The sequence below is a fragment of the Ricinus communis genome, chromosome 6 (genome assembly GCF_019578655.1).
Source record: "Ricinus communis isolate WT05 ecotype wild-type chromosome 6, ASM1957865v1, whole genome shotgun sequence".
Taxonomy (NCBI): domain Eukaryota; kingdom Viridiplantae; phylum Streptophyta; class Magnoliopsida; order Malpighiales; family Euphorbiaceae; genus Ricinus; species Ricinus communis.
In genome coordinates this window covers 6337549-6362986 of record NC_063261.1, presented here as the reverse complement: position 1 = coordinate 6362986, position 25438 = coordinate 6337549, and the positions used below count along the sequence as shown (strand labels likewise).

The 25438-nt window shown below is 39.1% G+C and overlaps 2 non-coding genes across 2 annotated transcripts; one reads left to right on the top strand and one right to left on the bottom strand.

Annotated features, from left to right (window-relative positions):
- Window positions 1–20344: 20344 nt before the first annotated feature.
- On the top strand, window positions 20345–20451 carry LOC112536470. The gene has a single exon (XR_003080481.1). It is a non-coding gene; the product is annotated as a small nucleolar RNA R71 (small nucleolar RNA).
- Window positions 20452–23483: 3032 nt separating this feature from the next.
- Window positions 23484–23590, bottom strand: LOC112536468. The gene has a single exon (XR_003080479.1). It is a non-coding gene; the product is annotated as a small nucleolar RNA R71 (small nucleolar RNA).
- Between the last annotated feature and the right edge of the window lie 1848 nt (window positions 23591–25438).

Genomic DNA, 25438 nt, shown 5'->3' with positions numbered 1-25438 from the left:
CTAGGACAATCACTGGCAGGGGAGATAGTGGTGGTGTAGTTACCCAGCCGGACCTGTTTATACTTTACAGCATGCACCAGCACTAGTCTGTCGACATGGGGTACTTATTGGCCAGACAGATCAGTGCCTTTTGCAATAACTCAAAGAAGGTATTTTTCTGTTTTGGGACCTACATTACTCGACTGGCTAGGAGCTTAGGAGTTTTGGAGGACGCGATACCATATTTGACAGAGCTGGGGGTGATGGAAACGTTGGGACTTCCCCAAATGGTTAGTATGGGGATGGTGACTCGTTGGCAGGGTCCGCTAGGACTAGAGTATAGACTGAGGAATGCTATCTTGGCAGCACTCAGAGAGGAGCGACCTGCCCTACGAGCCCATGGTACACAGGATGTCCCACCTTCTTCTGATATTCCGAAGTCTTCCTCCAGACCGTCTACTTCAACTCCTTCTGGGTCTTCTTCAGCTGTTTTAGGAGTCTCCCCAATTGAGTTTAGAGAGTTGCAGCTTAGAGTGCAGAGGTTGGCAGAGGAGCAGCAGCAGCATTTCATTCGACAAGAGGCTTTTCAACAGGACCTTTTATAGCGTCAGGCTGAGTTTCAGAGCCAGATGATGGCTCAGTTTGAGAGGCAGAGGGCTATGCTTCAAGCCTTGATTGAGCAGGGAGGTAGGTTAGAGGCCTCTATGGCCAATGACATTTTTTATGATATTTTTGCTACAGACTTTGCACCTGCCTGTCCACAGAGTCGGGTTCCAGAGCAGAGCCATTTTGACATCCCTCTAGCGGATGATCTAGCTGGCCCTCCCTCTCCGACTGAGCACCCTTCAACACAGTAGCTTGACGAGCCTCCTATTGACGCTGCTCTTGCTGATCCACCAGCTCCTGCATGTGACACTACTTCCGATCCTCAGAGAGCAGCCACTCCTCCACCATAGACCAGCCAGCGCCCTGATATACCTACTGATGCACCTCTTTTCACTCCGGAGCCATAATCAGGGCAGTATTAGTTTCTTTTTCCTTTTTCATTTCATATATTTTGTACACTGAGGACAGTGTGTCCTTCAATTGTGGGGTGGTGATATCAATATATACTTGCTTTCATGTTCTATTATTTTGTATATGAAATTCAGATCCTTTTATAGTGTATATATCGCATTTCATTTATTCCATCTCAGTTATTTGTTTATTCTTTGTGCAATTTTTTGTAAAATTTTGAAAATTTTTCACTTTGTTTGGATGCTCTTACAACAACTTGCTTTTGAAATCCTGTTTATGTCCATGTGATCGGGTAAAACCGATAGTGTTAAGTCTTGCGGAAGAATGTAAGATAATTAGTTTGAGTTTCGCACTAAGTTTCTTTGGTTTATTTAATTCTGTTTTGATGATTTTTGTTTGGAACCTACTCAAAAGCACACTTGTGAGAAATTGAGCCTAAATTGTAAGCATACACTTTATATGCTTGTATTTTTTTCTTGTTGAGAGTGTCGATTATTGTCTTTACCTTTAGAACTTGCTCGGTAATGCTTATGAGGGCCACAAGGAGAGCTTAACACTTTGGTATGATAGAGGCACTTAGGTTTTTCATTCTAGCCAAATAGCCTTCATTCGTTTATTGATTCTGTAGATAACCCCCTCTTTCACCATTTTCTATCATATTTCATTGCCACTTAGTTTTATTCTGCTTTGGGTAATGATTTTGCATATGAGTTATTTTTATTGGGAATTTTTGTCTTGGGAATAGCTTTGGAATCTTGTAGCAGCTTACTTCAATCCAAAAAGAAATTCACTCTATTATATGAATGTTCTTCCCTTATGAAAAAAAAAGAAAGAAGAAAAATATATAAAAAGAAGAATAAGAGGGAAAGGTGATGAAAAGAAAGAAAGTAAGTGAACTAAACATTTTGACTTGATTCCTATTTTCCCACCTTGGACTACTATCCATTATTTACCCCTTGTGATTATTGTGACTTTTGTGCATGTCATGTATTTCATTGCAGAACACCATATGTTCAACATCTTATCAAATTTACCTACCCCTACCTAATCCCCATTACAACCCTTATAAAGACCTCTTGACATGGTTGTTGACTCTCCATAAGTGGTAGGAGTAGGTGATAGGAAATCATCATCTTAGCAACCACACACCCCAATAACTAATGAGTTATGATACATATGGAATGCAAGAAAACACCCTCCAATCAAGATGATTCCAAAACCCAAGGATCTCCTCAAGTGAAGTTAGGACAAAAACTAGTTCCAACAATGAAACTAGCACTTGAATTCAACTCCAAACGCCACAAACCAAGTATGATTTGATAAGTTAAGAATCAAACACAAGATTTTGGTTAGAGAACGCCACAAACTAAAAATAGTTTGATAAGTTCAAAGTTCATGCAAGAACTTAAGTAAAAACACTCACAAAGAGCAAACAAAGATTATCATTCAAAAATTCTATCTCTACAAATGAATTTGGCTTTGATATTTATAGCCAAAACAAGACAAAGAAACCTAAATGGATGTCTTTTGAGCTTCCCCACGTTTCCCCCTTTAATTCCCCTTAAAACTAATTAAAAGTGGCTGTTTTTACATTGATGTCACTCATTTTTGTAACTCCCAAATGACAACTAATTATGTGCATCCATTTTGTAACTCCAAATTATGACTATTTATGTGCATCTATTTTGTAACTCTAAAAGACAACTAATCACACCATAACTTAAGAAAAAAACCTAATAAAATGAAAATAAAAAAAAAAGGCTTCAAATGAATCTTATTGGACCTATGAGTTCAGCCCAAACTTATTGCACTAAATTGATGATTTTGGATCCTTTTTGCAATCCTAAATCTTGGACTGAGCCTTGTTGTGTTTGAACACTCCAAATGTCTTTAATTAAGCCCAACAAAGCTTCTTGCATACTTTTGGACTTGGATCTTGTCATTGGACCTCCTTGAAAGCTTAAAGGATCATTTGTAATTCTTGTCTTTATTGCATCATTCCCTCTCTCCTCGTAAGGATTCGTCCTCGAATTAGCCTCATTGTCAACTTCATCACCTACATCAAATAAAGAAAGATCAGCAACATTAAAAGAAGCACTCACATTGCCATACTCACTTGGCAAATCTATCTTATAGGCATTGTCATTAATTCTTTCAAGAACTTGGAATGGCCCATCCCCTCTTGGCATTAATTTAGACTTCCTTTGGCTTGGAAATCTTTCCTTTCTCAAATGTACCCAAACCCAGTCACCCGGTTCAAATACAACTTTCTTTCTCCCCTTGTTGTGTTGCTTTTGATATTGTTGATTTCTTTTCTCTATTTGAGTACGCACATTCTCATGTAAGCTTTTAACAAATTCAGCTTTTTGCTTGCCTTCAAAATTAGCCTTATCAATGGGTAATGGCAATAAATCCATTGGAGTTAATGGATTGAGCCCATATACAATCTCAAAAGGTGAACAATTTGTTGTACCATGAATACTCCTATTGTATGCAAACTCAACATGTGGCAAACATTCTTCCCAATTCTTCAAATTTCTTTGAATTATTGCCCTCAATAGTTGTGAGAGAGTCCTATTAACCACCTCCGTTTGTCCATCCGTTTGTGGATGACAAGTTGTTGAGAATAGAAGCTTTGTTCCCATCTTGCTCCAAAGTGTCTTCCAAAAGTGGCTAAGGAACTTGACATCTCTATCAACGACAATTGTCCTTGGAACCCCATGCAATCTTACAATTTCTTTGAAGAACAACCCCGCAATATGAGTTGCATCATCCTGTCTTGTGGCATGGAATGAAATGTGCCATTTTGCTAAACCTGTCAACAACAACAAAATAGAATCTTTCCCTCCCCTTGACCTAGGTAATCCTAGAACAAAGTCCATAGAAATGTCTACCCAAGGTTCATTAGGTATGGGAAGTGGAGTATACAACCCATGAGGCATCACTTTAGATTTAGCTTGTTTACAAGTGATGCATCTCTCACATATTTTTTGAACATCTCTTTTCATTTGTGGCCAAAAGAAATGATTTTCTAAAACATCTAAAGTTTTTCTCACACCAAAGTGCCCCATCAAACCCCCACCATGTGCCTCCCTCACAAGCAACTCTCTTAAAGAAGATTGAGGCACGCATAACTTATTTTCTTTAAAAAGAAAACCATCATGTCTATAGAACTTGTCAAACCCCCCTCTCTCACATGCCCCATATACATTAGCAAAATCATGGTCTGAATTATATAATTCCTTAATGAACTCAAAACCCAATAATTTTGCATCAAGTGTAGAAATTAGAGCATACCTTCTAGATAGAGCATCGGCAACAACATTCTCTTTACCTTGTTTGTACTTGATGATGTATGGAAAGGATTCAATAAATTCCACCCATTTAGCATGCCTACGGCTTAGCTTCCGTTGTCCTTTGAGATATTTCAAAGACTCATGGTCGGTGTGTATAATGAATTCCTTATACCAAAGATAGTGTTGCCATGTCTCTAAAACTCTTACCAAAGCATAAAACTCTTTGTCATAAGTTGGGTAGTTTAGACTTGCTCCACTTAGCTTCTCACTAAAGAACGCGAATTGGTCTTCCTTCTTGCATCAAGACTCCACCAATACCTATTCCACTTGCATCACACTCAACCTCAAAGGTTTTAGCAAAGTCAGGCAAAGCAAGTAAAGGTGCTGAACTAAGTTTTTCTTTTAGCAAGTTAAAAGCATCATCTTGTTCTTTTCCCCACTTGAAACCCACATTCTTTTTAATGCATTCAGTTAAAGGTGCAGTGAATTGTAGAGAAATCTTTAATGAATCTCCTATAAAAGCTAGCAAGACCATGAAAACTCCTAACATCATGCACACTAGTAGGTTTTGTCCACTCTCTAATTACTTTTACTTTTCTTGATCAACATGAATTCCCTTGTCATTAACAATATATCCAAGAAAAGTAATTTCATTAGTGCAAAAAGTGCATTTCTTAAGATTAGCATATAATGTCTCTTGCCTTAACACATCAAAACCAGCTTTAAGTGTATTACATGCTCATCTAAAGATTTGCTATACACAAGAATATCATCAAAATAAACCACTACAAACTTTCCAATGAAAGCGCTTAAAACATGATTCATCAATCGCATAAAAGTACTTGGAGCATTAGTTAAACCAAACGGCATGACTAACCACTCATATAATCCATGTTTTGTTTTGAAAGCGGTTTTCCATTCATCACCCTCACGCATTCTTATTTGATGATATCCAGATTTTAAATCCTCTTTAGAAAACACACAAGCACCGTGCAATTCATCCAACATGTCATCTAGCCTAGGTATAGGATGGCGATACTTTACCGTTATTTTGTTGACGGCACGACAATCAACACACATCCTCCATGAACCATCTTTCTTAGGCACTAAAATTACAGGAACCGCACAAGGACTCATGCTTTCTCTTACGTACACTTTATCCATAAGCTCACTCACTTGCCTTTGGATTTCTTTTGTCTCCTCGGGGTTGCATCTATATGCTGGCCTATTAGGTATGCTTGCACCCGGAATGAAATCAATTTGATGTTCAATTCCTCGAATTGGTGGTAATCCTTTAGGCACATCTTCGGGAAATAGCTCTTCATATTCCTGCAAAAGCTCAAGAACAACACAAGGCAAATCCTTATTAAGATCATTAGAAATCATCAAAACTTCCTTGTACATGAGTACAAGTAAGGGCTGCCTCAAGGTTAGTGTTCTCCTCACATCACTTGGCTTTGCATACACATTCATCTTTCTTTCATTCTCATCTCCCTTGTTTTCTCTCACCTTATGTTTCCTATTACACTCACTTTTACCACTTACCTCACCTTTTTCTTTTTTCACTATTTCTTGCTCCCTCCCCTGATATTCCCCATATGAAGATTCAAGCTCTTCATATTGTTGTTTAATTCTCACTTGATCATCAAAATGGCCTTGGGAGGTAATGGTCCAAGATTGAACTTTTGTCCATCAATAATCAAGGAATATCGATTCTTGAACCCATCATAAATCACACGCCTATCATATTGCCAAGGTCTTCCCAATAAAACATGTCCGGCATACATGGGAACCACATCACAAAGCACCTCATCCTTATATCTCCCAATGGAAAAAGAAATTAGCACTTGCTTATTTACCTTCACAACACCACTATCATTCAACCATTGCAACTTGTAAGGCCTTGGGTGTTTGGTAGTTGGTAATTTCAATTTCTCCACAAGCAAAGTACTAGCGACATTAGTACAACTTCCACTATCAACAATCATGTTACACAACTTATTAGCAATTAAACAATGAGTATGAAACAAATTCTCACGCTGCTCTCCATGTTCATCGTGTTTATATTGCAAACTAAGTGTGCGTTGTACTACTAACACATCCCCTTTAGCATACTCAATATCACTAACATCCTCTAAAGTTGGCATGTCATCATTCTCATCATCATTTTCATTTTCACTTTCAGATTCAACAATTCCATCTCTAACAATCATGGTCCTCTTATTAGGGCAATCACGTGCATAATGACCATGTCCAAGACACTTAAAACACTTCAAGCTTCTAGATTGATTAGCTTGATTCTCAACTTTGTTTTTGCTGCCTATTTCATTTTTATTCTTATTCTCATCCACTTTAGGCTTAGCAAATTTATCATCCTTTTTACTCCAATTCGATTTCCAATTAGAAGAACTAGAACTCGAATTAAGTTTAGAATCAAACTTACTTGCACCTTTTCGCTTGAGCTGCCTTTCAATTTTCATGGCCACATTCACCATGTCCTCAAGCTCCACGTAATGTTGCAACTCCACAAGATCAGCAATATTCTTGTTTAGACCATTCAAGAATCTTGCCATGGTGGCCTCTCTATCCTCCTCCATATTTGCTTTAATCATTGCCATTTCCATTTCTTTGTGGTACTCCTCCACACTCATGGTTCCTTGCCTTAGAGTTTGCAATCGTTGATGCAAATCTCTATAGTAATAGTTAGGAATGAACCTCTTCCTCATGATGCGTTTCATCTCCATCCATGACCCTACGGGTCTTTCTCCATTTCGTCTCCTTTCCCTACACAATTGATGCCACCAAACACTAGCGTAATCACAAAACTCAACGGCAGCAAGTTTTACCTTTTCTCCTCCGAATAGTTATGGCATTCGAAGATCATCTCCACCTTTGCTCCCATTCCAAGTAGACATCAGGATCATTCTTTCCTTGAAAGGAAGGAATTTTCATTTTGATGCTGCCTAGGTTGCGATCTACACCATCTTGCCTTGATCTCCTATTGTGTCTCCTAGGATGGTCATCTCCACCAAAAGTGGTTGCTTGGTCATCCTCCAAATCATCTTCGGCATCATAATCCTCTTGTTCAAAGGCTAGTTGCCTTTCTCTTCTAGGCTCGTTTTGAATTCTTGTAATAGTTTCACCTTGCCTTCTCACACTTTCAACAACATCATCCATTCGCCTATACATTCTTTCAAACTCTTTTTGCATTGCTTGCAAAGTTTGCTCAATGGATGCTCCAACACTACTTGAAACTTGTTCTTTTGACATTGCGTGAAAAACCTGAAAAACAAGTTAGTATAGCCTCACAAAAACACTCGCTCGTGTTTCACTCAAAGTTTTGGCTTTTCTCGATGCTAGTCTCACCACTATTGCCTTTTACCTCTCTTGCTTTTGCTTTAGGTTCTTAGATGAACTAATCACCTAAACAAACCAAATCAGATTATGGCAATTCAATGGAGTGAAAAGAAGAAAAAAAAAAGGTTGGTCTAGATTTTGTTAGGTCATGCCAAATTTAAAGTAGCTAGACACAAGAAAGCAATAAAATAAAATAATAGAATAGGATTTCTATGCCGCCCAAACTTTCTCTTTTTTTTTTTTTTTGATCTGGTGATTCTTTTTTTTTTTTAATGATAATAACACAAGTGAAAAGAAATTATGAACAACACAATTTTCTTTTAGCAAGGGACAACGAAGTTTTACTTTATGCGCACAAAGGTGTAAACTTTGAAAAGAAAGAGTACTTAGAAGGAAAATATTGAAACAAGAAGAATTTGGCACAAAAAATAAAGAAGATGAGAAACTTTAATAACACACAAAACACAAAGATAAGCAAACCTCAACTTGAAGCAAGCTCTGATACCAAATGATAGGAAATCATCATCTTAGCAACCACACACCCCAATAACTAATGAGTTATGATACATATGGAATGCAAGAAAACACCCTCCAATCAAGATGATTCCAAAACCCAAGGATCTCCTCAAGTGAAGTTAGGACAAAACTAGTTCCAACAATGAAACTAGCACTTGAATTCAACTCCAAACGCCACAAACCAAGTATGATTTGATAAGTTAAGAATCAAACACAAGATTTTGGTTAGAGAACGCCACAAACTAAAAATAGTTTGATAAGTTCAAAGTTCATGCAAGAACTTAAGCAAAAACACTCACAAAGAGCAAACAAAGATTATCATTCAAAAATTCTATCTCTACAAATGAATTTGGCTTTGATATTTATAGCTAAAACAAGACAAAGAAACCTAAATGGATGTCTTTTGAGCTTCCCCACGTTTCCCCCTTTAATTCCCCTTAAAACTAATTAAAAGTGGCTGTTTTTACATTGATGTCACTCATTTTTGTAACTCCCAAATGACAACTAATTATGTGCATCCATTTTGTAACTCCAAATTATGACTATTTATGTGCATCTATTTTGTAACTCTAAAAGACAACTAATCACACCATAACTTAAGAAAAAAAACCTAATAAAATGAAAATAAAAAAAAGGCTTCAAATGAATCTTATTGGACCTATGAGTTCAGCCCAAACTTATTGCACTAAATTGATGATTTTGGATCCTTTTTGCAATCCTAAATCTTGGACTGAGCCTTGTTGTGTTTGAACACTCCAAATGTCTTTAATTAAGCCCAACAAAGCTTCTTGCATACTTTTGGACTTGGATCTTGTCATTGGACCTCCTTGAAAGCTTAAAGGATCATTTGTAATTCTTTATTGCATCAGTAGGATTTAAGAGCAAGCATATAGTAAGTAAGGTAGTAGTTGATGCATTGAGCGATTAAACACTACCCTTTAAACACTTTGAGTGATTTAGAGTGAATCTGGTGAGGAGTTGGTTCTGAATAATTTTGTTGAGACAATATTGTGTGAATTATTGGCATCTTGGTTGTGATACTTGAATTGATTGCTTCTTTTCTTTTTGTTTGACTTACGCTTGTTAGGGATATGTGCAGGAGCTCTCTAGCTTGTCTGTCAGTTTAAGTATTGTTCCTTAGTGGTTTATTTTCCTTATTTTACTTTTGATTGCTTGAGGACAAGCAATGAGCTAAGTGTGGGGTTATTTGATGTGCGTAAAATACACACATCTAAATGGGGTTTTTAAGATCGATTTTATGGATATTTGGATGTAAATTGGTACCAACACTCACCCTATGCGTATGTTTGTGTGCATTAGGTCCAAAAGAAGTCAAAGAATGAAAAAGGGAAGAATTGGAGCATAATTGGACGTCAAAGCTGCCGAAACGAGCTAAGTACGAGCATGAGGAAGCTGAACATGGCCGTGTTGGTTTCAACACTGGCCGTGTTCTCAACACAGTCACAAACATAGGCCGTGTTACCAACACAGGAACCAACATGGCCGTGTAGCATCAAAGAAGAAGTAGATCTTATGGAGCACGGCCATGGACACGACCGTGTTGGAGGCGACAGGGGGTATTAATTAAAAGAACGAAGAGAGGAAGAAAAAGGAGGCGGCTAGGGTTAGAACGTCCTAAACCCTAATTTTTCTTTCCCTAAGGGTTTTCTGAGTTGAAACTAAGAGAAAAGGAGACTTGGATCAAAGTTTCAATCAGATTCCCTTCAAAGATCGAAGATTGGGCGAGGTTCGTTGATTGATTTTCAAATCGAGCAAGAGGAATAAGAATCGATTAAATTAGAGCAAAAGGATTTGGGGCTGTTTACTCTCATCCAAGGGTGTAATCAGGTTTTCTCTACCTTTGCTTATTGTTGTAATTGAATTCTTGTATACTTTGAGAATGAACATGATTAGCTAGATTGATTTAATCCATTGGGATTTCTTTACTATGTTGGCTTGATATTATATTGTTGGATTGTTTGGGTTAATTTTGTATTCTTCTTGTTTTCAGTATTAATAAGATAATGCATTATTCATGAGACGTTGTGAATTGTGTGTTTAGATTGCTTTGTGTGATTGAGCAGTCCATTTGGCAATTGGAATTTTGAATAGCAAGAACTGGTTAATAATCGCTTAGAGATAAGGATAATTAACTAGCCGGATTAAGAATTAACAAAGCTTAATAGAGGCGGATTAAAGCTTAATGCTAATTTAAGAATCAAACGTTAGGAAGAGATTCCAACTTTAGGTTATTAGGTTTAGGAATTCGGTTATCTCAAGAGAGAAACCGAATTCGGTTAAGAATTCGTCCACAGGTAGCATAATTAGACTCACCGATCCTTTATCTTTTGTTTCATTGCCAACTAGTTTAGATTCCCTTTGGGTTTGTCTTCTTGTCTTGATTATTTCGTTTATCAATCACTCTTGCATCTCCCTTAGGACTTAGCTTGTAGCTATTAGTTAGTTTAGAAATTATTTATTGCTAATTTAAAGGTTAATATAATAAAGAATAAAGGAGTAACTCTGGGCTTTCACTTTTCCGAGGAATACGACCTTGATACTCGCTATTAGTGCTAGACTGCATCGATAGGTACACTGCCTTAGATTGTAGCTAACACATTTAGCACACATCACCTTTGCCCATACCTAATTCTCCTTGGATTGACATATCTATGGATTTTGTGCTTGGATTACCTAGGTCTAAGCATGGGCATGATAGTATTTTTATTGTGGTGGATAGGTTTTCAAAAATGTCACACTTTATTGCATGTAGGAAAGCCGATGATGCACAACATGTTGCTGAATTGTTCTTTAGAGAAATTGTACGTTTATATGTTATGCCTAGAACTATTGTCAGTGATAGGGACACCAAGTTTTTGAGCTATTTTTGGAAGACCTTATGGGGTAAATTGAGAACTAAATTACTTTTTTCTACTACATGTCATCCTCAAACCGATGGTCAAACTGAGGTAGTAAATAGAACTTGATCACAATTACTTAGGACCATGGTTAAATGAAACTTGAGAACATGGGAAGATTGTTTGCCGCATGTTGAATTTGCATATAATCGTAGTATGCATTCTTCTACTCAATTTTGCCCATTTGAGATTGTTTATGGCTTTATTCCTTTGAGTCCTTTAGATTTGATTGCTTTACCTTTGAGTGAACAAGTGAATTTAGATGGTGCAAAGAAGGCTAAATTTGTGTTGAAGTTGCATGAGCAAGTGCGTGCAAATTTGGAAAGACACAATGAACAAATCACCAAACAGCGCAATAAGGACCGCAAAAGGATGGTATTTGAAGTTGGTGATTGGGTTTGGGTGCACTTCAGGAAGGATAGGTTTCCCAATCAAAGAAAATCAAAGTTGATGCCACGTGGTGATGGTCCATTTGAAGTAATAGAGTGCATCAACGATAATGCATACAAAGTTGACTTACTTGGTGAGTATAATGTTAGTGCTACTTTTAATGTTGCTCATTTGTCTCCTTTTGATTTTGATGAAGGCGTTGATTCGAGGTCGAATCCTTTCAAAGAGGGGGGGAATGATGCAACCAAGGATGCATCTAAGTCAACTAGCATGGATCCACTAGCCTATGGAGGACCAATGACACGAGCAAGGAGTAAAAAGTTCAATCAAGCCTTAAATTCTTACTTGGAGCATGTTTTGAAGATGGCTAATGATGGTGCTTTTAATGAAGATAACAACGCCTTGAAGATAGTGACATTAATTGCTATTAATGAAGCTTAAACTTCTGGTCATGGAACAAGGTCAAGGTCAAAGATTAAGGATCAAAGTCAACAGGTTTTCCTAGGGTTTCTAGAAGCATTGGGCCGCACATTAGGGTTTCTAAAAGCATTGGGCCGCACATTAGGGTTTCTAGAAGCATTGGAGGTCTTACCTAACCCTAGGGTAGCCACCACTTATGCTTAGAGAAGGAGGCAGCCGCACATTAGAAGTCTTTTAGGGTTTGATTCTTTATTGCTTATCTCTTAGTCCTTTTTAGGGTTAGAATCATTTCAAGACTCTATAAATAGAGCTATGTATTTCGGCTAAAGCACATAAGATCAATATACATTTCTGAATGAAGTTTTATTTGAGTTGTTAACTCTTATTCCTTAAGGTGTTCCTTATTGAATTTCTTGAGATTAAATTAACTTGTTTGATTTGGTTTCACATCTACATGTTTGATCAATCAATTAACTTTTTATTAGTTTCTTGAGTTGTTTGAACATTCTTCATCTATTTATAACTAAAGGGCTTAGTAGTTCTATTGCTAAGTTTGTTAGTTCCATAATCAATTGTAAACTTTCAAGTTAGATTTTGGGGCGACAAATTCGAACTTATTGGTAAGGGTGCTTCCTCTTAAATAGGGAGAGCGTTTATCAGTTTGATTTTCTCACCATTACTTATCTTGCTGTTTGAACGTATCTAGTTCGAGTTCGTATCACTACCCTTGACTACCTTCTTAGTGATGTACTTAATGTCGAATTCTATTAGGAGCACCGACCATCTATCTCGCTTCCTTGTAAGGATGGAGTTTCAAATAGATACTTCAATAGGTCTATTTTTGAAATTGCCTGCACCTTATAAGACTGAAATTAGTGCCTCAACTTTCTTCTAGCCTATGTCATGGCTAGGCATGTCTTTTTCCACGAGGTTGTACTTTGAATCGTAATGCAGCAACTTCTTACTGAGGTAATAAACCATATTCTTTACGTCGTTAGGTCCATACTGCACTACCATCACCCCCATTGCTTCCTCCTCTAAGGCCAAGTAAAGGATCAACGGCTTGCCATCCTTTGATAGCTTGAGTACCAGTGGCTTCATTAGATACTCCTTGATTGTATCAAAGACCTTCTAACAATATTCATCCCACACAATGGGTTGATGCTTACTTAAAAGCTTAAAGATAGGGTCACAAACCATTGTGAGCTTCAAAATGAACATGCTGATATATTGCAAGCACCGCTGGCATCCCTTGAATGGCTTTGACCTTGTGGGGAAGAGGAAAGTCGTCCTTTGGGCATGCCTTATTCAAGTCCCTATAATGCACACACATTCGTACCATCCCATCTTTCTTCGGGACCGAAATAATATTGGCCAACCATTCGGGATAGTCAACCACATCGAGGAAATTTGCCTTAACTTGGTTAGCGACCTCTTCTCATATTTACTCTATCCATTTCGGCCTCAGTCTTCTCATCTTCTGCTTGATCGGTTGATATGCGAATGAGTTGGGATATGGTGCTCTATATTTTCATGTCGAGACTTGGCATGTCGTCGTAGGACCAAGCAAATACCACTTCTTTTTTCTATTATTTTCTCAAACTCTATTCTCCCGTCAGAAATTATATCATGAGCTATCAAAATGTTTTGTGAATTTGCATCTGTGCCTAAATTAAATGAATCAACTTGTATGGAATTGATTTCAAACATGCATATGTCATGATTATTAAAATGCACACTACCATCATGAAAAATATCATACAAGTAAGCAAAATCATTCATATTATTAATCTTAAAGAGAAAAGAAACACCATCCTCATAAATGTTGGAAGTTATTACATCATCATAAAATACATAAATGATATTATTCTCAATAAGAGCAGCTAGTTCCTCTTGGCTTATCTTTTCCAACTGAGCGGCAGGCTCTTCTAGTTTCAGCTCTTCTATCTTGGTGTTGACCTTCTCTCGAACTTCCTGTATACTCAGCTCTACCATCTTGTTGACAATTAGGTTCTTAAAAATCTCAAACCCTAGTACCTCAATCCCAGCTACACTAATAGGTTCGGGCTCCTTAAAGTAGGGCTTGTACTCTTAGATGAACACGTCTTTTAGAGTCTTCCCTCCTCTTCTTTCTTAGAAATATCCTAAACCTCGCTAAGGCTTTTAACCTTTAAATTCTGGCAGCTCCACAATACCCTACTGATTCTTTCTAGCCCCATTCCAAGAATGAAGTTCATTTTCTTGAACATGCTGGCTACTTTAGGATCCATGTAGTCCTTGTAGAGAACAACCACTTGGAATCCAGTTGGGGCATCCACCTCTTTGATAGCTTCTTGGATTGCTGAGATAACCTTACCACCTTCAGCATTGATAGTGACAATCTCACCTTCATGAAGGAATTTCACTTTCTGATGTACTATGGATGGGACTCCCACTAGGGCATGGAACCATGACCTTCTCAATAATAGTGCAAAAGTTACAGGGATGTCCAAGGAAATGTACTCTACCCAGGATTCAATAGGACCCATCTTCATTAGTATTGAAAATGTCCCTTTTACATGTCTTTTAGTCTCGTCATAGGCCCTTATGACCATGTCTAATGGTTTTAAGTCCTTCGCAGTCGTCCCAAGTTTAGGGAGTATGCGAGAAGGACACACGTTGATAGCTGACCTGTTGTCAACCATCACATATGGGGTTCTCTTCCTTTTTACTTCGGTTGCTATGTAGAGAGCCTTATTCCGGTCCTTTCCCTCAAAAGTGTTAGGTCTTCATTCGAGAAGGTGATCGTCCCGGTGGTCTTGTTAGTTACCGTTTTGATCATCTTCTCAAGGGTAGCTGTTGTACTAACACTTATACCAAACAAGGCCTGAATAAGAGCCTTTCCATGGTTCGAAAAATGCATCATTAGTTCCCAGATGTCAATTGTCTTCTTCTCTTTCCTCCACCATTCTCGCAATATAGTATCCCCATCTACAGGTGTTTGCTTCTCCTACTTCAACTCTTGTACCTCGGCTTCCTTACCCTTTTCTATTGGTTCGGTCTGGGAATCATTGTCCCTATATTTCCTTGGCCTCGGCGTCTTGAACTTCACTCTCATTCCCAAAGCTATATCAAATGTCGATAGCCATGACCGACTTCTTTCCCCCTTCTTTCCAGACCTCTAAGAGATAGGCTCACAAGTGGCATAATATCTGATGGGCTCTTTACGCAACCTACACCTAAGGCAGTGAACCTACCGATGCAGCCTAGCACTAGTGAGTATCAAGGTCGTATCCCTGGAGATCAGGTGAACCTAGAGTTACTACTATTTACTATGTTATCTAATCTGAAATAAGGTGTGAAAATTCTAACGTACCAGCTAATGGTTATGAGTGCAAATAAGTAAATGAAGGACAACGAACAATCAAAAGACAATTGCAAGGAGAGAAACAAACCCAAAAGGTAGCCTAAGTGATGGAATTCTAAAGATGGATTTTATGGATTGCCGATCTTGCTTACCCGTGCCTAAATCCTAAATTGAATCCCGGTTCCTCTCTCGAGCTTACCGAATTCCTAAACCTGCACTAATCTAATGGAATCTCTTCCTATCGGATTACTACAGATTAGCATTAAGTATGATTTAAAACTATTAAGAGTTATTAATTCTTAATCCGGTGAGTAAATCAACCTTATCTCTAAGTGTTAACTACTAGTCCTTACTATTCAATGTCCAGTTGTAACAAGCATTTCTCAATGTCAAGAAACAACCCAATAAACAATTAATTCAACGTCTCAAATTAACTGAATCAAACTTTTATTACTAAATAGTGAGAAGATTGCAAGAATGACAATTATAGAACTAACAATTAAGCATAATCTATCAACAAAGGTGAACCCCAATGGGTTCAAAAGATCTAGCTACTCATGTTCATGGTTAAAGCAATTGGGGAACAAAATAAGGAAAAGAAAATTAAAGGCATGTACACCCTTCTCTTTCAAGCTGAATGAAAAACCCTAAATTTGCAAATTCGAAATCTCAAACCCTAGTTGCCTCTTGCTCGATTTGAGAACCAATCAGCGAACCTCGCCCAATCTTTAATCTATGAAGGGAATCCGATTGAAACCTTGATCCAAGTCTCCTTTTTTCTTGGTTTCAGCTCAGAAAATCCTTACAGAGAAAAATTAGGGTTTTGGACGTTCTAACCCTAGCCTCCTCTTTTTCTTTCCTCTCTTCGTTCTTTTAATTATTCCCCCTGTCGCCGCCAACACGACCGTGTTCTTGGTCGTGTTGGGGACACGGGCTGGTGTTCCTAGCCGTGTTACTTTCTGTGGCCGTGCTCCCTAAGAACTTCCTTTTCTTTGATGTTTTGATGCACACAACACGGCTGTGTGGATGTCTGTGTTAGGAACACGGCCAGTGTTGAAACCAACACGGCCATGTTCAGCTTCCTCATGCTCGTACTTAGCTCGTTTCGGCAGCTTTGACGTCCAATTATGCTCCAATTCTTTCCTTTTTCATTCTTTGACTTCTTTTGGACCTAATGCACACAAACAGATGCATAGGGTGAGTGTTGATACCAATTCACATCCAAATATCCATAAAATCGATCTTAAAAACCCCATTTAGATGTGTGTATTTTACGCACATCAAATAACCCCACACTTAGCTCATTGCTTGTCCTCAAGCAATCAAAAGTAAAGTAAGGAAAATAAACCACTAAGGAACAATACCTAAACTAACAGACAAGCTAGAGAGCTCCTGCACATATCCTTAACAAGCGTAAGTCAAACAAAAAGAAAAGAATCAATCAATTCAAGTATCACAACCAAGATGCCAATAGTTCACACAATTCTGTCTTAACGAAATTATTCAGAACCAACTCCTCACCAGATTCACTCTAAATCACTCAAATTGTTTAAAGGGTAGTGTTTAATCGCTCAATGCATCAACTACTGCCTTACTTACTATATGCTTGCTCTTAAATCCTACTCCTACCACTTATGGAGAGTCAATAACCATGTCAAGAGGTCTTTATAAAGGTTGTAATGGGGATTAGGTAAGGGTAGGTAAATTTGGTCAGAGTTGAACCTATGGTGTTCTGCAATGAAATACATGACCTGCACATAAGTCACAATGATCACAAGGGGTAAACAATGGACAGTAGTCCAAGGTGGGAAATAGGAATCAAGTCAAAATGTTTAGCTCACTTACTTTCTTTCTTTTCATCACCTTTCCCTCTTATTCTTCTATCTCTTTTTTTTTCATAAGGGAAGAACATTCACATAATAGAGTGAATTTCTTTTTGGATTGAAGTAAGCTGCTACAAGATTCCAACGCTATTCCCAAGATAAAAATTCCCAATAAAAACAACTCATATGCAAAATCATAACCCAAAGCAGAATAAAACTAAGTGGTAATGGAATATGATACAGGAAATGGTGAAAGAAGGGGTTATCTACAGAATCAATAAACGAATGAAGGCTATTTGGCTAGAATGAAAAACCTAAGTGCCTCTATCATACCAAAGTATTAAACTCTCCTTGTGGCCCTCATAAGCATTACCGAGCAAGTTCTAAAAGTAAAGACAGTAATCGGCATTCTCAACAAGAAATAAATACAAGCATATAAAGTGTACGCTTACAATTTAGGCTCAATTTCTCACAAGTGTGCCTTTGAGTAAGTTCTAGACAAAAATCATCAAAACAGAATTAAATAAACCAAAGCAACTTAGTGCAAAACTCAAACTAATTATCTTACATTCTTCCGCAAGACTCAACACTATCGGTTTTACCCGATCACGTGGACATAAATAGGATTTCAAAAGCAAGTCAACAGTAAGAGCATCGAAACAAAGTGAAAAATTTTCAAAATTTTACAAAAAATTGCACAAAGAATAAACAAATTACTGAGACAGGATAAATATCACCCACCCCACACTTGAAGGACACACCGTCCCCAGTGTACAAAATATAAGAAATCAAAAAGGAAAAAGAACTAATACTGCCCTGACTATGGCTCCAGAGTGAAAGGAGGTGCATCAGCAGGTATATCAAGGGGTTGGCTAGTCTGTGGTAGAGGAATGGCTGGCTGGATTGTAATTAAGAGATTCGTTCATTGCCTTCTTCCAACAAGGTTCGATAAAAGCTGCACAAATCTACGGTACCTACCCCACACTTGTGAAAAACACTGTCCTCAGTGTGAACAAGGTAGGCAGGAATAAAATATGTAAAATGAAGCAGATTATGGGAGTCCATAAAAGAAATTGGAAAACTAAGAGAAAAACAAAACGACATAAAGAGATAAAAACTAGAAAGTCTACTAGATACTGCCCTTGATGTGTACTTTAACACTTCAAAATATGTTAGTCCTCAAAATTAGGTACGAGCATCAAGTAGGCTAACTCCTGCAAAACTCAAGAATAAACACATTCCAAGCAACATCTAGTAAAAGGTTCAATAAGATAGTATCTCCTCAAAATCAAACTTACTAAAAACAGACTGAAATATCTAACTACCAATGACTACATAAAATAAAATAAAAATGTCCAAAAATTCAGAAAGCAAAAAAATAGATTCGGGAATGCCTCCTGACGGTGCTTCTTTTTGTTCGAGTCGTCTAGCTGGACTCTACAACAGCATTCCTGCATCGCGGGCAAATTAAGAAGGTAGGCTCAATGTAAGTTGGGGCTCGAGGCATATAAGCGCAACGAGAAGGTCCGATGTGTGCGGTAGATGACCAAGGAGGTGCTCTCTGGACCGATTTGGGATGTCCATTCATCCACTCCGCATTCCGGCTAGGTGACCTGTCAAAAACAAACTTGCAACTACCCTTTTCGGGTCTATTATAGCACAAAGTCTCATATTGATTAAAGTTATTTTTTTCAGATGAATAACACATACTAATAGGGGAAGAAACATGTATAGCATCATCCATTTGTACATCTTGTGGTTGTGTATTACATGCAAGATCAATTCCATCAATACAGCAAATGGCATGAACATGGTCGGTGGAAGAACAATCAAATGAAAGTAAACTAAAAGTGACACAGTCATCCCCTACATTAAGTTCTAACTTCCCCTCAAATACATCTATTTTAGCTCTAGCTGTGGCAAGGAAAGGTCTCCTCAAAATTAATGGTACACCATGCTCATTGTCCATATCCAAAACTATAAAGTCCACAGGAAATATGAACTTATCTACCTTAATTAGCACATTTTCCACAATTCCCCTAGGAAACTTAATAGAACGGTCAGCTAATTGAATGCACATCCTAGTAGATTTTGCCTCCCCCAAACCTAGCTTATTGAAAGAATTAGTGGGCATGATATTTATGCTAGCCCCTAAATCAGCTAATGCATCATCCACACACAAATTACCTAAAGTGCAGGGAATAGTGAAACTCCCTGGATCGTGACGTTTCTCTAGCAACTTGCTCTGAAACACCGCTGAGCACTCCTCATTGAGCTGAACATAGGCGACCTCCTCCAACTTCCTTTTTCTGCTAAGTATGTCCTTTAAGAACTTAACATACTTCGGCATCTGTTCCAATGCATCAATAAAAGACAAGTTAATATGCAGTTGTCTAAAAATATATAAAAACTTACTAAACTGCTCTTTCGCCTTTGCTTGTTTAGTTCTAGCAGGATAAGGAATCTTAGGTTGATATTCTCTGACTGGAATTGATTTCACCTTTTGTCCCTCAGGTTCCCTAACCTTACTGCTCGCCTCAACCTGCATATTGATAGTGGCGTCATAAAAAATAGGCTTAAAAGGAGCTGAAACTAACTTACCTGAATGCAAAGTGATGGCATTCACGTGCTCCCTCGGATTAGACTTAGTGGTGCTCGGGAGTGCTCCTTGTTGCCTCTCAGATAACATCTTAGAGATTTGGCCAATCTGGGTCTCCAAGTTCCGAATCGAGGCCTGCTGGTTCCTAAGTGCACTATCAGTTTGCTGGAACCTCATCTCTATAGACGTTACAAACTTCATCATAAGCTCTTCTAAATTTGACTTCTTTTCTGGTAGAGGAGGCGCTTGTGCAGGCCCAGCTGAATGTTGCTGCGGCTGCTGATGAAGTCTTTGAAAATCAGGTGGACCCTGAGCGTTATTGTTCCTCCAACTGAAGTTGGGATGATTGCGCCACCCAGAGTTGTATGTATTGCTGTAAGGATCGTTATGCTGCCTTGGGGCATTCCCCATATAGTCAACCTGTTCAACATCAGAAGACATAACAGAATTAGATGGAAAAGTAGTAGAGGATGAAGCAAACATACCTCCTATGGTACAGTTCGCACTGTAATGCGGGCCACCACAAAACTCGCAGCCAACGTTCGCTGCATGAACCGGCATCTGGAGTTGGTCGATCTTCTTGGCTAGAAGCTCCACTTGAGCTGCCAAGGCTGCTGTAGAGTCCACTTGGTTGACCACTCCCTGTCTTGCTATAGAAGGTCTGAACCTGCATCCACACTGGCAATCCGTGATGTGGGCAGCATCTCAAAAGATCCTTAAACCTCTCCCATGCATCGTACATGCTTTCATCATCAAACTGCATAAAAGAAGATATGTCATTTCTAGGTTTTGCAGTTTTAGCGGGAGGAAAATACTTGTATAGAAATTTTTCGGCCAACGCCTTCCAGGTAGTGATCGTCTGTTGTGGAAGAGATTGCAGCCATCTCTTTGCTCTGTCCCTCAAGGAAAATGGAAACAATCTCAGCCGAATGGCATCATCGGTTGTTCCATTTATCTTCAATGTGTCACAAATCTCTAAAAAGTTGGAGATATGTGCATTGGGATCCTCGTTGGGCAATCCTCCAAACTGCACGCTTTGCTGGATCATCTGGATAACATTGGCCTTTATCTCAAAATTGTTGGCCGCTACAGTAGGTCTGACTATACTCGTTTTCGTCCCATCTAGAGAGGGTCGAGCAAACTCGTACATGGTCCTTTGATCATCATCGGCCTGGGGTTGAGGTTCTCCATTGCGTCAACTCCTTGAACCTGAACTGTAACTCTGTCCTCCTCCTCAACTGCCTGCAAACGTCGTCTCAATAATCTGAGAGAGCGCTCCGGGTCAGATAAGGGTGCTATAGGATCAGGGTTAGAGCTCCTGGTCATATACTACCTGAAACCGACAACCAAACAACCACCAATCAATTAAAAATAATATAACAATAAATAATAATAATAAAAAAATAAAGAATAAATGAATAAATAAACAATGACTAAATTAACATAAAAACAATTCACTCTAGTTCACCGTTACTGTTTCCCCGGCAACGGCGCCAAAAACTTGATGGGCTCTTTATGCAACCTACACCTAAGGCAGTGAACCTACCGATGCAGCCTAGCACTAGTGAGTATCAAGGTCGTATCCCTGGAGATCGGGTGCACCTAGAGTTATGATAAGCATCATACTACACATGTTTTCATGCCCGATTGTTTACATTTTTATGCATGATTATCCCGTTTTATGCTAGAATCACTTGTCTTTTGTTTCCTTTCTCGCTTCAGGTCATTTTCGAAGGACACCATCAATAATCGAGGGAAATACGTGTGATTACGGACCAAAATCCATCAAATTGGGTAAGAACTAGCACCCCGAGGGTTGAGCACGGCCTGGACTCCGGCCGTGCTGAATTACCAAGAGGCTATCCCCAATTGTGCCATTTCAGCACGACTTCCGCAGCCACCACGGCCTCCAGCACGGCCTGTGGTGGCTCAGCACCGGCTTGGGCACGGCTTGGAAGGAGTCAGCACAACAGACGCCACAGATTCAGCACTACCTGGACTCCGGCCGTGCGGAATCATCACCGCCTGGACTCCGGCCGTGCTGAATCAATTATATAGGCAATTTTGAGTTCTTTTGGAGAGGAGACGATTTTTGGACTCAATTCTAAGACACACACTTAATCAATTGTTTTCCTATACCTCAATTGTAAACCTTGAGAGATAAAAAATTCATCAATTGAAGGAGGGATTTCACTTGTTCCAACATCGAATTGAAGATCAAGATAAACTTTGGGAGCATTGAAGAGGCAACTAGGGTTTGAGATTTCGAATTTGCAATTTTAGGGTTTCTCATTCAGCTTGAAAGAGAAGGGTGTACATGCCTTTAATTTGTTTTTCCTTATTTTGTTCCCTAATTGCTTTAACCATGAATATGAGTAGCTAGATCTTTTGAATCCATTAGGGTTCACCTTTGTTGATGGATTATGCTTAATTGTTAGTTTTTATAATTGTCATTCTTGCAATCTTCTTGCTATTCAGTAATAAAAGTTTGATTCAGTTAATTTGAGACGTTGGATTAATTGTTTATTAGGTTGTTTCTTGACATTGAGAAATGCTTGTTACAACTGGACATTGAATAGTAAGGACTGGTAGTTAAACTTAGAGATAAGGTTGATTTACTCGCCGGATTAAGAACTAATAACTCTTAATAGTTTTAAATCATACTTAATGCTAATCTGTAGTAATCCAATAGGAAGAGATTCCATTAGGTTAGTGCAGGTTTAGGAATCCGGTAAGCTCGAGAGAGGAACCGGGGTTCAATTCAGGATTTAGGCACGGGTAAGCAAGATCGGCAATCCATAAAATCCATCTTTAGAATTCCATCACTTAGGCTCCCTTTTGGGTTTGTTTCTCTCTTTGCAATTGTCTTTTGATTGTTCGTTGTCCTTCATTTACTTAATTGCACTCATAACCATTAGCTGGTATGTTAGAACTTTCACACCCTATTTCAGACTAGATAACATAGCAAGCAGTAGTAACTCTAGGTTCACCCGATCTCCAGGGATACGACCTTGATACTCACTAGTGCTAGGCTGCATCGGTAGGTTCACTGCCTCAGGTATAGGTTGCATAAAGAGCCCATCAAGTTTTTGGCGCCGTTGCCGGGGGAACACAGTAACGGTGAACTAGAGTGAATTATTTTTTATGTTAATTTAGTCATTATTTGTTTATTCATTTATTCTTTATTTATTTTTTATTTTTTTAATTTTTTTTATTATTCATTATTTATTATTATATTGTTTTTGTTGATTGGTGGTTGTGTGGACTTTCGGTTTCAGGTAGTTTATGACCAGGAGCTCAAACTCAAATCTTATAGAGCCTCTATCTGATCCAGAACGATCCCACAGACTCTTAAGGAAGAGGTTGCAATTAGAAGAGGAGGAGATTGAGGTTGAGGTACCTGTGGATAGACTAGACACGATGGAAAACCATGACCCCCAGGCCAATGACGATCAGAGGACGATGCACGAGTTTGCTCGACCATCTTTAGATGGGAAGAAAACGAGTATAGTCAGACCTACTGTAGCAGCTAATAATTTTGAGATAAAGGCCAATGTTATCCAAATGATCCAGCAAAGCGTGCAATTTGGAGGATTGCCCAGCGAGGATCCCAATGCATATATCTCTAACTTTTTGGAGATTTGTGACACATTCAAGATAAATGGAACAACTGATGATGCCATTCGGCTGAGATTGTTTCCATTTTCCTTGAAGGACAGAGCAAAGAGATGGCTGCAATCTCTTCCACAACAAACAATTACTACCTGGAGGGCGTTGGCTGAAAATTTGTTATATAAGTATTTTCCTCCCGCTAAAACTGCAAAACTTAGAAATGACATATCTTCTTTTGTGCAGTTTGATGATGAAAGCATGTACGATGCATGGGAGAGGTTTAAAGATCTTTTGAGATGTTGCCCACATCACGGATTACCAGTGTGGATGCAGGTTCAGACCTTCTACAGCGCGTTGAACCTTGTAACGAGGCAGATGGTGGATGCTGCAGCAGGAGGGGCGCTAAACAATAAGACGCCCGAGCAGGCTCAGAACTTGATAGAGGAAATGGCCATGAACAACTATCAGTGGCAATCCTCTAGGAGCCGACCAGGAAGACAGGGAGTGGTCAACCAAGTGGACTCTACAGCAGCCTTGGCAGCTCAAGTGGAGCTTCTAGCCAAGAAGATCGACCAACTCCAGATGCCGGTTCATGCAGCGAACGTTGGCTGCGAGTTTTGTGGTGGCCCGCATTACAGTGCGAACTGTACTGCGGGAGGTATGTTTGCTTCATCTTCTACTAGTTTTCCATCTAATTCTGCTATGTCTTCTGATGTTGAACAGGTTGATTATATGGGGAATGCCCCAAGGCAGCAGAATAACCCTTACAGCAATACATACAACCCTGGATGGCGCAATCATCCCAATTTCAGTTGGAGGAACAATAATGCCCAGGGTCCGCCAGGTTTTCAAAGACTTCATCAACAGCCACAGCAACAACCAGCTGGGCCTGCACAAGCTCCTCCTCCACAAGAAAAGAAGTCAAATTTAGAGGAGCTTATGATGAAGTTTGTGACGTCTACGGAAACGAGATTCCAGCAGACTGATAGTGCACTTAGGAATCAGCAGGCCTCGATTCAGAACTTGGAGACTCAAATTGGCCAAATTTCTAAGATGCTTTCAGAGAGACCTTCAGGATCGCTCCCTAGCACTACAGAGTCAAACCCGAGGGAGCATTGCAAGGCTATCACCTTGCGTTCAGGTAAGAAATTGACTGGTTCTTCGCCTTTAGCTGATAAGGATAATACAATCGTGCAGGTCGAGCCAGCTAAGGAAGGACCAGACCTTGAGGTGGTAGAGAATGAGAGAATGAAAGAAGACAGGCAAAAGAGCCCTGTGCGGGAGCATCAGCCCCCGGTTCCATATCCTGCAAGGTTGAGGCAGGATAAGGTGGACAAGCAATACAGTAAGTTTCTTGACTTATTTAAGCAGCTGAAAATTAACTTACCTTTTGTTGAGGCAATTTCACAGATGCCGAAGTACGCCAAGTTTTTAAAGGAGATTTTGAGCAACAAGAGGAAGTTGGAGGATCTTGGTCAGGTGGTGCTTAATGAGGAGTGTTCAGCTATTCTCCAGAACAAACTGCCACTCAAGCGACGAGATCTAGGGAGTTTTACTATCCCTTGTATGATTGGTGATTTATCAATTAGTGGTGCATTGGCTGATTTAGGAGCTAGTATTAACTTAATGCCCACTAGTTTATTTGCCAAATTAGGGTTGCATGAACCTAAGCCTACTAGGATGAGTGTTCAGTTAGCAGATAGGACTGTTAAAATTCCTAGAGGTATTGTTGAAGATGTACTTGTAAAGGTAGATAAATTTATCTTTCCTGTGGATTTTATGGTAATGGATATGGAGGGTGAGAGCACTGTGCCTCTTATCCTGGGTAGGCCTTTCCTACCTACATCGAGGGCTGTTATCGATGTAAGCGATGGAAAGCTTTAGCTTAGAGTTGATGATGAGACCATTACCTTTGACCTAGCCACTTCCATGAGACAGTCACTGGACTATGATAATACTGTATATTCTATTGATGTGATTGATGATGTGGTTGAGTCCCATTTGCAAGAAATTTTATGTTCTGACCCTTTGCAAGTAGCATTAGCTGAGGATGAGGAGGAGTTGTCCAACGAGCAAGTGTTGGAGCAACTCGCTATTTTATTGGCTTCTGAGCCGAGCTTGTCAACTGATCCCTATCTTTTTCTTGACAGGTCTGGGGTGCAGAA